Raw genomic sequence first — 15,848 nt, 5'->3', positions numbered from 1 at the left:
TTTAACGGAAATGCCTACCGAATATTCCTCATTCTATTTAATTAATTTAGTGCATCATTATTACATGGTTTTTTACCTGATAGTTTATTACAATCTGACGCTCAGGTGTTTCTGACGCTAACAACTCTCTCTGTCTGTCGCGTTCTGATGCCAGCCTAGACTCATGACGCTCAGGTGTTTCTGACGCTAACAACTCTCTTTGTCTCTCTCGTTGTGATGCCAGCCTAGACTCATGACGCTCAGGTGTTTCTGCCGCTAACAACTCTCTCTGTCTGTCACGTTGTGATGCTAGCCTGGACTCATGACGCTCAGGTGGTGGCTCATTAACCTGGCATCATGTTGCTCAGGTGTTTCTGTTGCTAACCGTTCTCTTCGTTTCTGTAGTCGACTATAGGTTTCATTTTCACTTTCTTTTGCACGTTTCGTTCTATACTTTTCTTTCGCCTTTTCGAGCCTTCTTTTTCGTTGTGTAGCAGTTTCGTTTTTATTTTTGTTTGTTTTTTTATTTATTGTTTCCATGTTGTTCCCACGAGTAATGGACATTTTAACGGTCGACCCACCCAGATGTCCAGTAGAGGGGCAAGGCTATGATATACAACAAGAGGCGCCCAATCTTGAGAGGAAAACGCTTGCGACATTACATTTTTAGCCACCCTAATGCCATACAGTCCTCAGCACGTTTTAACCTATTACCTTAACTTGGGTGGTAAAGCTACCGCTAACTACGTAGGTACATCTAATCACCTATTTTTTTTATCTGTCCTTCTAACGTCACACAATCTTGGACACAACTATTCTGGACACGACTACTCATGCCCTCACCTAATACGCCATTTTGTAACGACGTCCATCTTGGATTTTAAATTTTGTCATGATCACAGTATTCTACTAGTGTAGCCCTTTCATTTGATACCCATATTGAGGGGGTTGTGGAAAAATATGAAATCCGCCATTTTGTACCGGCGGCCATCTTAGATTTACAATGTTATTGATATTACTATATTGTATTGTCATTGGAACTAAAGGTGTGTACCAAATTTCAGATCAATCTGACAACAGGAAGGTACTTAAATTTCAATTTCTAATTTTGACCCAAATAAACAAACAAATAAATAAATACCGTACGGGTCGAACTAAATAAAACCGTTTAAAAAAGAGGGAAGATATAAATCTCTATAGGTAATTAAATAAAATCTTTTATAAGGTCTCTCTGTCTATAGGTCAATTACATATTTTCTTCTTTGCAAACATTTTTATTAACGTATTTGAATTTTAAAAAATCTAATAAACTAAAAACTAAATAGTCACACATTCTTAACATCTACAGATGCATGCATAAATATACACAGAAAAATAAACACTGGCAGACGTATTACTAATATATGTCCCTCTCTACTCATTATTTTCTAATATTTACAATTTGTGTCCAAACATTGTCTTCTTAAACGAGCAATAACACATACAATCCTGTACTACATTATTTGAAATTTACAAATTATTTCTTTGTCGTCTCCGATATTGACGCCCGTAAATGCCGGAATCCGTAAACCGAACGTAAAAATAAAACATGAAAACATAAAAATAACAGATTCCATATGTTCAGTGCCACTAGTCTTAAGTGCCACCCACATAACGCCATATCCGATTTTTATGCATCTTTTAAGACCTTGAAGACAGATAAATACGACATTGTAGAAGGTAATAACGAAATTATGTTGTAAAATAAAAAATATACCGTAGAACCAAAAGAAAAACGGTTAAGTTCAAAATGTTTTGCCTTCTTAAATAAATTATTAAAGCGTTAACATTTTAGGCATTTGCATAAAAGTGTGTATTTTGGGTGGTATTCCACAAAATTTGCAGGCGATTGAGGAAACAGACAATGTACAGATTACAGAAATAAATTGAAAATAATATTTATATTAAAACAGCATTATATGTCACTTTTTCAAACCTTCAAATCCTCCAATTTTATAGTTGTTAGTAAGAAGTTTTACTTTGGTTCTACTCCTGAAACATGGCATTTAATAGGAAATAATTTGTATCTGCTGCACGTACCGGGAAGTAAATCTTACGTATATCTTTACCTACGCGATTCAAAATCCTGGCTTCCTGTTTTGTTCCTCGTCTTTTATCGCAATATTTACGATGGCGTTCGAACAAAATGAACTGAATCGGACGGTAGTTGATGACCCTGTTTTGTGCAACTTTATTTTTAACGTGCCATAAATATCGTAGATTGTGGATTATTGCAATATATCGGGAATTCAATCAGTCACTATTAGTGGCTGTTTAATTCTATAATATTTGTGTATTTTGTTATTGAAAATATTATTAATCTAAATACAGAAACACGCCTAAATTTTTCTTGACATTTTCCAGGAAATTTTAAAAAAACTTTTTAGTGCCACTTGCTTATTCACATGAGATATCTTTAGGGTGTATCTAAACCTTGCAGTGTTGCCACTTCCTACGTTATCCACATTCTACATATTTTTATATTTATAAATTCACAGCAATTTTAAATTTCTACACAAAACATTAGGAATGTTAATTTTAATCTTTTATCAGTGTCCATTACTAAAAATGGAAAAAAATACATTAATTATTTTTAGTACAGGGTATGTTCAATGAAAACCTAACGGTAGCATGCACAAGTAAAGCAGCACAGTGAAGTGTATTTTAGATAAGTGTGTATCGAAAAGAACTGTCACAGTTACATCGATCTGTCATAAGTATATTTTTTTAATATTGTGGGTTAGGTTTTTGCTTTTTAACTTATTTTGTGTAATAATAAAACCATTTTAAATCTGTAATGCACCTTTGTAAACTCCTCAGGTGGTGTGATTTTTTTATTTATTTTTAAGCATATACTTTTTTGACTATGCGGCAACACAGTGCGTGGAATTATCTAGAATCTGGGCACCGATCCGGGTAATTGGAACTATTGACGATATCCACCGGCGCACACTGGGGCAGAATTGGCAATTTATATACAATAAGTATTAAAAACTAAATCTTCCTAATTCAGGTGAAATTAATGTATTATTGTAGGCTATATGCTGCTGAATATTATATAATAATATAGGCGCTGAATCGACAGTGGTTGCTTAGAAATAGTCTTTGTTTTTGTGTATCAACTAAAATGGTTTCGATTTTCTTGAGTCGGCCTTTCAATTTACTCCTATTTTATATTTGATTTTCTAGTAATAAGTTTATATTTATTTTAATAGCGACGTTGTTATTTGCTCGCATCGTGTAAGTAATTTAATATTCCTCTGGTTTTGATCTATATTACGCCATTATTCGAAGACACAAGAAAGTTGAAATAATGTAAGCCAAAAATTTGCATCCACTTAATTAAATTTGAAAATCACAAAGTAGTTATGAATCTTCGTACATCCGCCTGATTTTGACATATATTATTTTTCGTTCGTTCAAACAATTTAATATTATAACGAAAATTTTTGCCCGTTCTTGCCCCATTGTAAATTATTTTAAGTTTAATGAACCTATGAATAGTCGAAAAATTGATCATAAATTATCACTAAATTTATTCTCGCTAAGTTTTCTTCGGCAAGTATTGACATTTCTCTGCTATTTTCTTCTGGATATATGGTATAAAAATAGAAAATGGATGAAATACTCTATTACGTAATGAGTACTGTAAAAAAATATATTAGGGGCGAATAGAAAAGTTGCACACAAAGCGTGTGGTGATGGGTGTAGTATTGTATAAGTGCATTACTATATTTCTGCAACAAGATTTACGTACTAAACTTTACCTACGACCACAAATACTGCAAAAACATTTTCGTTATTAAAGTTTTTTAAATGTTTGGTATACAGGGTGACACCTCTCATACTACTCGTACTACACGGCAGCTCCAAGAAGAATGAATGTCTGTCTGAATGAATGTTTACATTGAAATGCAATTTTGTCAGCAAATGTAAGTCATTTTATAATAAGCATTTTTTTTTAAATATATAGAGTTCTACAAAGTGTCCCCAAAAAAAGTTACACATCAAAGTTGTATTTTTTGTAACGGAACACCCTATACAGGGTGTCCCAAAATTAAGTGCAAGTATTTTAAGGGGTGGTAGACCTCGATAAAAGAAACATATTTTCTCTTTATCATTTTTTAAATAAGTCTAAAATAACGGAGTTATTTTGCTTTAAAAATTTCAAATATTCTTTGCCAAAAATATTTTTTGCCAAAATTTTGAGAACCACTGGATCTTTCTTGTAAATTTAATCTACTACCTACATATGTTGCCATATTATCAAGAAATTATGTTTTTTGACTAAAAACTAAAAAAAAATTCCAAAAATTCCGAATTTTCATTTTTTTTTCGCGAAGAAAACCTCTTACGCATGTTTCTGGGGTTGAACTATACTACCAGTTATAATACTTGCATTTATTTCTGGGACACCCTGTATATTAATTGATTTTCGGATTCTAGAAAGAAATAAAGGTGAGTTTCATTAGAGATGCATAAGACTAAAATGGTTTTTGATATATATAACATTTTCTAAAAATGAAGACTACATTTTAAACTTCAGTAAATTCTACCTAAAGTGGAATTTCTAGTCTAATATATATATAGTTAAAATAACCGTTGTAAACTTTCGAAAAATGAAGTGATTTTTTTTGTTTACCCGTCCTGTATAATAGTTATACTGCTAAGCAATAGCTATTTTTTGATAAAAGTCACTTTATAACCTGCTGAAATTAAAGTAATAAAAATATCTAAACTTTCGAAAAATAAAGTAATTTTTTTGTTGACCAAATTCCCTGTATAATAGTCATACCGCTAAGCAATAGCCATTTTTTGATAAAAGTCACTTCATAACCAGCTGAAATTAAAGTAATAAAAATATCTAAACTTTCGAAAAATAAAGTAATTTTTTTGTTGACCAAATTCCCTGTATAATAGTCATACCGCTAAGCAATAACCATTTTTCGATAAAAGTCACTTTATAACATGTTAATTATTCGTAAAATATATGTGCACTATCACCCAAACTTTTTCAACATATTTAGTGAATTCTGCCCCACTGTGCGGCGGTTCTCAAAATGTTGCCATTATTTTTTTAAAATTTCAAAGATAAATTACTCGGTTATTTTCAATTTTAAATGGTAAAGAAAAAATATGTTTCTCCAGAAAAATGTCAGTAAAATTCTGTAAAAACTCCACTATAATATTATTTGACCAAAAATCAGCATATTATCTTAACTTAAATTTTCTTTTGCTTCTCTTGAATGTTTCCAATTTAAATTTAATACAGTTTTGAATGGAATGTACAATATATCGTCTGTCTACAAGCACTAAGTATAATAAAACACACTACAAAAACAAAGTCCACACCAAAAATAATAAATTTTTAATCCATTTTGTCTGAAAAAATACCATCTGAGTGAAAAAAAAACAACCGACGTTAAAGACTGCTGGGGAATGACATTCGATAATTTTGGCGAGGTCAGTCTCTAGACGTCATTTACTAAAAATTTACATAAAACTTGTTAAAAATTATAACTAAGTATAAAAAGATTAAAAAAAAAATAGATTGTTTCCAGATACAAACCTATTTTCACAGAACTATTTTTTCCCGAATTTGAATCTATACCATTTATATCAATATATCAATATAAAAATATACATATATCAATATAAAAATACCGCTTTCTGAAAGCCAACTGGCAGTAAGTGCCATTAAACAACATGGAAGTGTACGGGCCAAGTAATAACGTCTATAGGGCTAGACCTCGTAAAAATTATAATGGCTTGTCATTTCCCAGCCGTCTTTGACGCCGTTTTTTTTTCGATCGTATGGTATAACGTTAGTATGGACTTAAATACGAAAATATTATAAAAAATAAACTAATAATTCCTAAGTTTTGATTGGATTTTACCAGACTGTAGCTCTATATTTTGGAAGAAATCTAGTCAAATGATAAGTCAAAAAGGAAAAAATTGGACTTGTGTGTCTTGCTTTTAGACGATATATTTTCTATTTCTTTTAGATATAATTCCTATTCTAGGTTTTTTATTTTGGAAAAGTATCTAAAAATGAATATAATCATTAATCATAAATATCTATTTTTCTCTAGATTTACATAAAATAAATTTAACAAAAGATATTCCTAATACAATGTATTTTCTTAATAATCAATAAGTTAAGTTACCTTTAATTATTGTTAACGTAATAAATTCAAGAAAAATTAAAATTGTTGAAATTAAAACTATGATGTATTATTTTCCTGGTAGAAACCAGATAGGCCATTAGATGTTCATAACTTTTATGCGTAAGCTTTTCAAATTAATCGAGCGTTTCAAATTATCCTAGGAAATAAAATCGAGTAATAGAGTCGATCATGTGCCAAGCTAAATTTTTCTTCAAGGATGTGGTCGGATTTTGATCGATATATGGAGAAAATAGCAACGACCTCGGGGTTCCTTTTAAAAGAATGAGTTTTTTCTCTCGGAGACGAAAAAAAATGAAGAATTGGATAGGATGGCTTTTTAAAATGTATGTGTGGGTTTTCTAATGGAAATTGTGTTGTATTTTTTAGTAGAAGAAGTATTTTAATGCATTTTTTTTATATAAAAATATGATAGAATGGCGTTATGATGAGATTTTAAGAAATTGTCACACAGAGGTAAATTTTGAAATAAAAAAAATAGATATTTTCTTATATGCCATTTTCTTGCTTAAAACACTTCTTAAAGTTCAATTTTTTGAAAAATAATTTTGGGAAACATATCTAAAATATAAAGTTATCTTCTATCTTCTTTTCTATACAGGGTGAGTCTGAAATAAGTGCAAATATTTTTAGGGGTGGTATATTTGGACCCCAGGAAATTGTCGATGAGGTGTTTATCGATAAAAAGATGTTGAAAATCGTGCATTTTCTTTTAAATTTTCCTGTATATGTTAGAAAACTTTTTAGAACTGCCTGTTCACCGCAAATTTTTCCACGTTAAAATTTCGTAATATCTGATATTACCAAGGTTACGGCTTTACTCTATGGTTACGGCACTAAAAGGGATGCAAATACAGAAAAAAATCGGCGGCTCTCATTTTTTTTAAATAAATCATTTTTTTTTTAATTTTCAAACTTGATAGCTCGGTTATTTTGTAGTTATTTGAAAAACGGTATAGATAAGTCATATTTTCTCTTATCGAGATCTACCAGTCCTGAAAATATTTGTATTTATTTAAGACTCATCCTGTATATAAAATCACTGCTGATTAAAGTAGGCATCAAAGCAGAGCCGAAACCCCTTGGCCTACAGACACGAAATTTGACACATAGCTTTTTTGAGTGACGCAAGTGAGGATTAAGAATCGGTTTTTGGATATTCAACCCCTAAGGGGATGAAATTAGAGTTGAAAGGTTGCAAAAAAATTATTAAAATCTGTTCTAGAAGTATCAAATAAAATACGTGACGTAATTGAGTACTAATAAACTATTTTTGGAATTCGCTCTCTAAGAGTGTGAAATGCTGCAAAAGAAAAAAAATAAAATCTGTCCTAGGAGTATGAAATTTTATGCAGAAGTCCCTTAATATTGGAGTAATTGAACACTAACAAACGAAATGTACCCCCCAAGGGGACGAATTTTCGAAACTATGGGTGAAAATTTGTATAATATTCCTAAAATCAGTCAGATTATAACCTTTTGCGCAGTAATCCTTAAGTGACGATAGTGGGCACTCAGAAATATTTTATCAGAAATATACGTATAATTTAGGACATTTATCCCCTAAGAAGGTGAAATTAGGGGTGAAAGAATGTATAATTTTTTTTAAAGTCAGTCCAAGGAGTATGATATTAAATATTTACCGTGCATAAAGTGCACCGGCACCGATTTTGCCGGTGTGTGTGCAAGCGCTCTTAAGGTACGCGCACATTGATCAGAGCCGCACTCGCCGCACGCGCCGCACGAATCGCACTTTTTATTCTTGTCGCGCACACGGGGCCGTACCGAACGCGCCACATTATTCGCTATTTTGATTTTGTTTCTTTTTGCCCCTACTACACCCGTATTTGCAAATCGAATTTCTCATCAGGAGTCCTGTCTGCGGTGATAGCGTTTTTAATATTTCTCGACAATAAATGACAACGAACAAAAAATAATTATGAGCTCCTTACTAATAGAAGAAGAAATCACGAGAAAGAATCGAAAGTTATAGGTTCACAATATTGGCAAAAATCCACATTATTTCCATATTTAATTGAGGATGAACTAAACATTTTTCAGTATTTCAATATGAGCCATGAAAAATTATCGAACTTTCTTAGCATATTGAATTTCTAATTTCCTCTCTACCTACGCTACGTAGAGTGGAAGGAATTGCGTGTGACGTCAGCAGCACTAGCCGCATTTATCGAAAATCATTCTGGCCCAACAATGCTGGCCGCATTTTCGTCGATGCGATTCGTGCGGGTCTGGCTAGTGTGCGCACCTTCATTGAAAGTAACACAAACAATATTTTTTTTCGGTTGATGCGGCGCGTGCGGCTCTGGTCAGTGTGCGCGTGCCTTTTCAGAGCCCTTAGTCAATAAAAGAAATATAAAAAACGTATGGTCTTTTATTTAAACTGCTTGTTATAGAGCTGACCAAATTTGTACCTCTTTAATTTTTTTGAACGACCCTGGATATGTTGTACTATATACAACTAAATATAGTTTTAATTTATTTATTTATTTATCGTACGGCTCATATACATGCAAGAAAACCAGACACTTAAACATAGACATAAAATAAACTACAATGTAAATGAAAACATTATAATGTAAATATAAAAAAAACAAGTATATTATAAAAAGACAACATAAAAAACGTATTTACGAACACTATATATTAACATCTAGATGCTCTATCCGTTCCAAAGCTGATGGAGAAGCCTCCAGAAAGTCCCTCCAGTCTTCACCATAAGCGCGTAGGTTGCACTCTCTAGTTATGTGATGGATGGTTTGGTGAGGGGATCCGCAATCACATTCTGGGGAAGGTATTTTTCCCCACTTATAAAGGGAATCCGCACATCTTCCATGGCCGTATCCTATTCAAAGTTGACCATGTTTTCCGGTTTAGATCGGTACCCGGTGTCTGGCAATAGTTATTTTTGAACCAGGAGTATAGGTGCGCATCGGCCATTTCTCTCCATAACTGAAGCCACTGTTCTCCAGAATTGTAGTTTCTGCTTCTTAGTTGTTCAGCTGTTCGCAAAGGTGGATTCCTCGACTTAAGTCTATTCACCTGTAAAGCAGGAAGTGTTTCATAAACAGGTAGCGTTGGGGTAGCTATTATTTTATCAAATTCTCTAAGAAGAGCCTCATTTCTGCGTAGATTTGGAGGTAGGATGTTACTCAGAACTGGAAGCCAGTAACTAGGTGTGCACCTGATTGTCCCTGTAATCAGCCGCATGGTGTTGTTCAGCTGTCTGTCTACGAGATTTGTGTGGTGGCTGTTCAACCACACGGGTGCCCAATACTCTGCCACACTGAATACCAGACCAAGGGCGGAGATCCGAAGTGTTGTTGCTTTTGCACCCCAAGAAGTACCACAAAGTTTTTGTATAATGTTGTTTCGTGTTCTGATTTTCCCAGCAACATTTTCTAGGTGTTTTCTTCGAAATGAGAGTGTACGGTCTAGAGTAATCCCCAGATATTTTGGATATTTGTTATTACTCAGAGTGGTGCTACCAAACTGGACGCTTATTTCAGTATTCGCCAGCTTGTTATTAAGATGGAAGGTAGCCACTTCTGTCTTATTTGCATTGGGTTGAAGTCTCCATTTTATAAAATAGGCATTCAAGGATGCGAGATCCTTTGTAAGCGTTTCTTGGGTTTGATATAGCGATTCATATTCCGTTGCTATGGCTATATCGTCTCGTAAAACAAAATTTTCTAGATTGCGTATCTGGTAGGTCAGAGATGTATAAGTTGAATACGAGAGGGGCGAGAACGGAGCCTTGGGGTAAGCCGTTGTTAAGTTTTTTAGGTTTACTTGTGCTCTCTCCCTGAAATACTTGGATATATCGGTTACTTAGCATGTTGTTGATAACTCGAGCTATAGTTTGACAAGGAAGTGCTTTAAGTAATTTATAAACCATACCATCTCTCCAGACTGTGTCGTAAGCGGCTGTTAAATCGACAAAAGCTATGGAGGTTTTAAGCTTAAGTTGGAAATTTCCTTCAATGTGAGATATAAGTGCTAGGACTTGGTTACAGCAACTGCGTTTAGGAATGAAACCTGCCTGTTCAACTGGAATATGGTCTAAGATACTATCCTTTATTCTATTGAAAATAAGTCGTTCTAGGAGCTTATAGGTACAACTAAGAAGGGCGATGGGTCGATAATTCTGAGGTTGATCTTTAGATTTTCCTGGTTTTAACACAGCTATTGTTTTAGTTTTCTTTAATTCCTTTGGAATGTTGCCGGTTGATAAAATTCTCGAGTTTTTTCGAGAAATTCATAGTTTTAATACAGACATTTTACTTAGTTACTCATTATACAATAAAGATTTATTCTAAGGGATTTTTATTTATCACTGCATGGCACTACAGTCAAGTGCATCGCTTGTCGCTTGAGTCTGAGAAAGCTGAGATTAGTTGGTTTGGACCGTTGAAAGCAATACGAAATTAAATAATTTACCCATTTGAGAGATAGCGTTGATACGTTAGCAAACAGACATAGAAAAACAAGTTTTTCTTTCACATATTGACACGTATTATGTGACTGAAAGTGTTAGAGTAAACCTATCGCGCCCATGTTTGCTGCGGGCTAATTGGCGCCGCAGCTATTAAAAAAGTATTTATTTTAATGGTCATTCCGAGATAGTCGTTTTACTGAAAATTATTTTATATAGGTACAGTTTGTTTTGGAAAGTTCGTATTTTTATGTCGATTTTAAATGGGCAATGTAACTTTTATTTTAGATTTGTATGATTTTAAGATCATTGGATAATGATCCTAAAATCATATATGTAAATCTAAAATAAAAGCTACATTGCACATTGTTCTTATTGTTACATTGTTCTTTATGGATATAAAGAGGAAAAGTGTAGGTCTTTGTAGATTGTTACTGTAGGTCGCTCTCAGATAATAATGCCATTTGTTCGGAAAATTACAAATTTCATATAAGATTTTTAGCCGACCATACCAACAGGTATGGTAGGCTATTAAGATCGGCAAAAAAAAGTTGTTTTAATTTCACTCAAAATGAGTTGTTTGGGTCATAAATGACCTAAATACAAAGTATTTTCATGGTGTCTGTCTGTCCGTCTGTCTGTAACACGCAAACTCAAAAACCGCTAAACCGATTTAACCAAATTTGGCACAAAAATACTGTGGCACCCGAGAATTTGGCCATTAGTTTTTGGTGGGGGTGGGGGGTTGGTAAGGGGGTATGGGAGGGGGTTAAACATTTTAAAAAATCGTTACTCCAAAATTACAGTAGTTAGCGAAACGCGGTTTTCAATTTAAGATTAGGAATAATATTTGCAGCAAAATTTGTAATAACATCAAAATCAGTCAAAGTCGCAGTTTTTGAGATAAAAAATTGGAAAAATTCCTTTACTTTGAAACTAAAAGAACTGCCTACCAACTTTTTATTAACATATTTTAGAATGGGCGGCTATACGTGCCTCCCGGCGCCAATTTTTTTCCTTGAAACTATAATTTTCGATGTGTATTAAACATTAATGATTTAGCCATAGCTCCATAGCTCCAAATCACGAATTAATAAACAAAACCCGTATTTTTAATTTTCATGTTAAATAATAGTTTTACAGATCAGTATGTAATTATCAAAATATATTATATTTTGGTGTCGTTTAGAACTGTCAAATGTTATGGTCGAGCGAACAACTGTATGGAATATATGAGCATATTTATCGAGATTAACCAATATATGTGCCGTAATTCATAATAAGTACGGTATTTATCAGTCTGTTGATTTCAATTATATTGTTATTTGTTTTTGAAATAGACAATTAATTTCAATAACTAATTGTTTTTGATCATTTATAAACATATTAAGTGTTAATATTTAACAATTTTGTTAATATTTACAAGTTTTATTATTCACAAGGTGAGTTTTCTACGATGTTCTCTATGTATATCTCGGAAACTACTGGAGATAGAGAGTCGGTTAAATGGGGAAAGAATTGCAGTTTCGTCGGATCATAAATATGCGCCTTTCAGATTTTTGAAAAAATTCATGGCTTACTAGATATTTCGAAAAAAACAAATTCTGGCTATTTTAAAAATTGTCCCTAATTCCATTATAATCTATTTTAGACAAAAAGTTTTCAGATAAAAGTTGTATATAATCACATCCCTAATGAGTTTGTGTTCTCCGATTTTTTCTGAAGCCTGTCATTTTTGACATATGACACAAACATATGTTTTTTTTTAAATGGAAACCATAAAAAGCGCCATTTTTTAAGCTTTTCAGCGATTTTTCGCCTCGTGAGATCTATAATCTTCACATTTTTTTATGAGTTTTAGGAACATGGTAGAAATTGTGGTCTACGAGAAAAAAAGTTTGGGAACCTGTGATTATAGTCTGAATCATAATATTCATTTCTATTAATTTTATTAAGTTAATGTATATTTTATAAGATACTGATGTGTGTATAGATATATAGAAATTTATTTTACCTATCTCTTTACTAACATAAACACGGTGTCTACATAGCAGCTGTTTAAATATTTTAAGCAAATTATTTTACGCAAATATAGTCAATCGTTGCCCTGTACCTTTCGTATCAGTTACTGTTGTACGGAAGTTCTGATTTATGCATATGTATGTATGGGATTGTGTCCATCCATTACTTGAATAAATATAAACAAATATAATCGGTACCTGGGTTGAATATTTAATTATCAGAAACAATATATATTTTAATTTGTTCTCCAGGGAGTGTCTACATTAAAACAAATGTTTGAAAATCAAAATACCGAACGATAAGTTCGGTATTTTGATTTTCGAACGGTTGTAATAGTTGGCAAAATACACTTCTCTAAAAAATTAACGGACCACTTTGAAGTTCTAATATAATTAGATGTTATTTTAAAACAGACCCGGAATACCTTTTTTCTCTGAGAGGAATTCCTACAACGGCCTACACACGTAACGATTTATCGTACCGCATGCAGTACGATATCCATCGAAACTGCCTCATTAACGATAAATCGTAGCGTGTGTAGGGAAAGAAATTGAATGTACGGAGCTTCCGTAAAATATCGTATCAACGGGTCGTGTCTGGGGTGGGGTTTGAACGGCATTCTGAACGTGTGGGGTGTATTCAGTTACGATATAAGTTTTATTTATTTTTGGTTTAATCAATATTATGGATTTAACAAATAAGACGTTCTGGGAAGACTTTATTGATTTATTTAGGGAAAATAGATGCCTATGGGATGTGAAATCAAAAGATTATGCAAATAAAATGAAAAGAAATTACAGTTATGAAATGTTGTGTTTATTATTTTTTTTGAATATTTCTTTCTCTCCAGAAACCACTTTTTACACCATTTTCGCTTTTTGATTTCTTTTTGTTCATCATCTTCATCTATCAGCAATACCGCAGCTACAAGCACGGCATCTTTTTTCTTTGAAATTCTTAACATAACGGTAGCCCTTCTCGACGAAAAGTGAATAATCTGAACTGCGGCAGTACAATGTGTTGCATCGTGTGTACAAAAAATGGCTGTACTGCAATACGATTTTCTTTACGATCTGCAGTTCAACGCGCAGTACGATAAATCGTTACGTGTGTACGTTTACCTTCAGTTTATATTTTGTATAGTTTATGCCCAATATGTGCCAATTTTTTGTTAACTTTTTTTAAAAGAATTCACAAACAAGTAGTAAGGTATCAGAAATTAGTTCTCAGTATTTCTAGAGCACCTACTGCGTTTACTTTCCATTTCTTTTCCTAATCTTCATTAATTTTAATTATTATGGAACGTCCCAGTCGAAATTTAGCTAGCGAAGAAAGCGCTCAAGCTCTAGTGTTGTGGAAAGAGGGCTGGAGCTTCCGAAGAATTGGTCGTCGATTTGATGTTAATCATACAATCATGTTACAGGTAGTACAAAGATTCCTAGAAACAGGAAATCATTCTCGTAGGTCAGGACAAGGTCGAAATCGCATTACAACACCAAATCACGATAGATTTTTAAAAATTCTGGTTCTGAGACAGCGTTTTGTCACATGCCATAGCCATAGATTCAACTGCGTGAGGTCCATGGTCTGCAAATTAGTGCTGAAACAGTTTTCGATTACGATTAAGAGAATCTGATTTAACCTGAGGTCCTGCTTTAACCATAGATCACCGACGAGAAAGACTACGTTTTGCCAGAGAACACGTAAATTGGTTAGAGGCTGATTCGGAACGTGTGCTATTTACAGATGAGTCCCGATTCTGCCTGTACAATAATGATAGACGTGTCCGTGTTTTTCGACGACCCAATGAACGTTATGCCCAATGCAATTTCTCACAAACTACATTATTTGAAGGAGATATTAATGTAGTACCTTTCGCACCATATATCAGTGATAATTTCTTGTTAATGCAATATAACGCCAGACCGCACGTTGCACGAGTTGTCAGAAATTATCTAGACGAGGTCCAAATTAACACCCTGGCATGGCCGGCTCATAATCCAGACCTAAATCCTATTGAAAACATCCCACAGGTTAAGATGTTTAACTATAATTAACTTTACTACCTATATGTCGATTTTTAGCCCACCATACCAACAGGTATGGTAGGCTATTAAGATCGGCAAAAAAAGTTTGTTTAATTTCACTCAAAATGAGTTATTTGGGTCATAAATGACCTAAATACAAAATATTTTCATGGTGTCTGTCTGTCCCTCTGTCTGTCTGTCCGTCTGTAACACAATAACTCAAAAACCGCTAAACCGATTTTAACCAAATTTGGCACAAAAATACTGTGGCACCCGAGAATCTGGCCATTAGTTTTTGGTGGGGGTGGGGGGTTTAGAAGGGGGTATGGGAGGCGGTTAAAAATTTAAAAAAATCGTAACTCCAAAATTACAGTAGCTAGCGAAACGCGGTTTTCAATTTAAGATTAGGAATAATATATTTGCAACAAAATTTGTAATAACATCAAAATCAGTCAGTCACAGTTTTTGAGATAAAAAAAATATCAAGTATGGGCGGCTATACGTGCCTCCCGGCGCCATTTTTTTTTAATATTAATATAAACCTGATTTAATAATGTGGTGCGTTAATTTATTGGAGAAGTGTAGTTGTTAAGGAATTTTAAGATTAGTGTTTGGGGCTACTGATGCTAAAACAGAAATGAATTGATATAATTTGTGCAAATTATGTTTTAAGTTTTGACATTTTTATTTGCGAAATCGACATGTTTTTTAATGTAAAAAAATACTACTAATTTTACTATTAATAATTACTAATTAAAATCATATTCTTTCATAGAAAATCTTCAAAATAAATCCATTTATTTCTCATCTTGTTTTCATTAGTTTCAAATTATTATGGAAAACAATCATATTATGTAAATTTTTGGTTTATTTTGACGCTAGTGATAACTGATAAATACTGGAATTTCTTAAATTTATTGTCAATCAAACGGTCAAAATCAGAATAGTCAACTATTTCAATCATTATTGTTCGCTCCGTATGATCTAAACAGATAAACCACATAAATCAGTCATACATGTTTTCCTAGTCTCGATTTTTACTGACATTTTGACTTATTGTGTTTTTGCAGCAAACAGACGAAATATTGGTGAATAACGAGTTAAGTTTGGAAATTATGAAACAATCGTTATGTGTTTTGT

The 15,848-nt window shown here is 33.1% G+C and overlaps 1 protein-coding gene across 9 annotated transcripts in view; it reads left to right on the top strand.

Moving 5' to 3' along the window:
• The window catches only part of LOC115877511 (patronin), a 210,518-nt gene that overhangs the window by 46,149 nt on the left and 148,521 nt on the right, over nt 1–15,848 (top strand). The window lies entirely within an intron of this gene.

This window comes from Sitophilus oryzae, unplaced genomic scaffold, assembly GCF_002938485.1.
Source record: "Sitophilus oryzae breed Bouriz unplaced genomic scaffold, Soryzae_2.0 scaffold_1494_pilon_pilon, whole genome shotgun sequence".
Taxonomy (NCBI): Eukaryota; Metazoa; Arthropoda; class Insecta; order Coleoptera; family Curculionidae; genus Sitophilus; species Sitophilus oryzae.
This window is presented reverse-complemented; position numbering and strand designations above follow the sequence as displayed.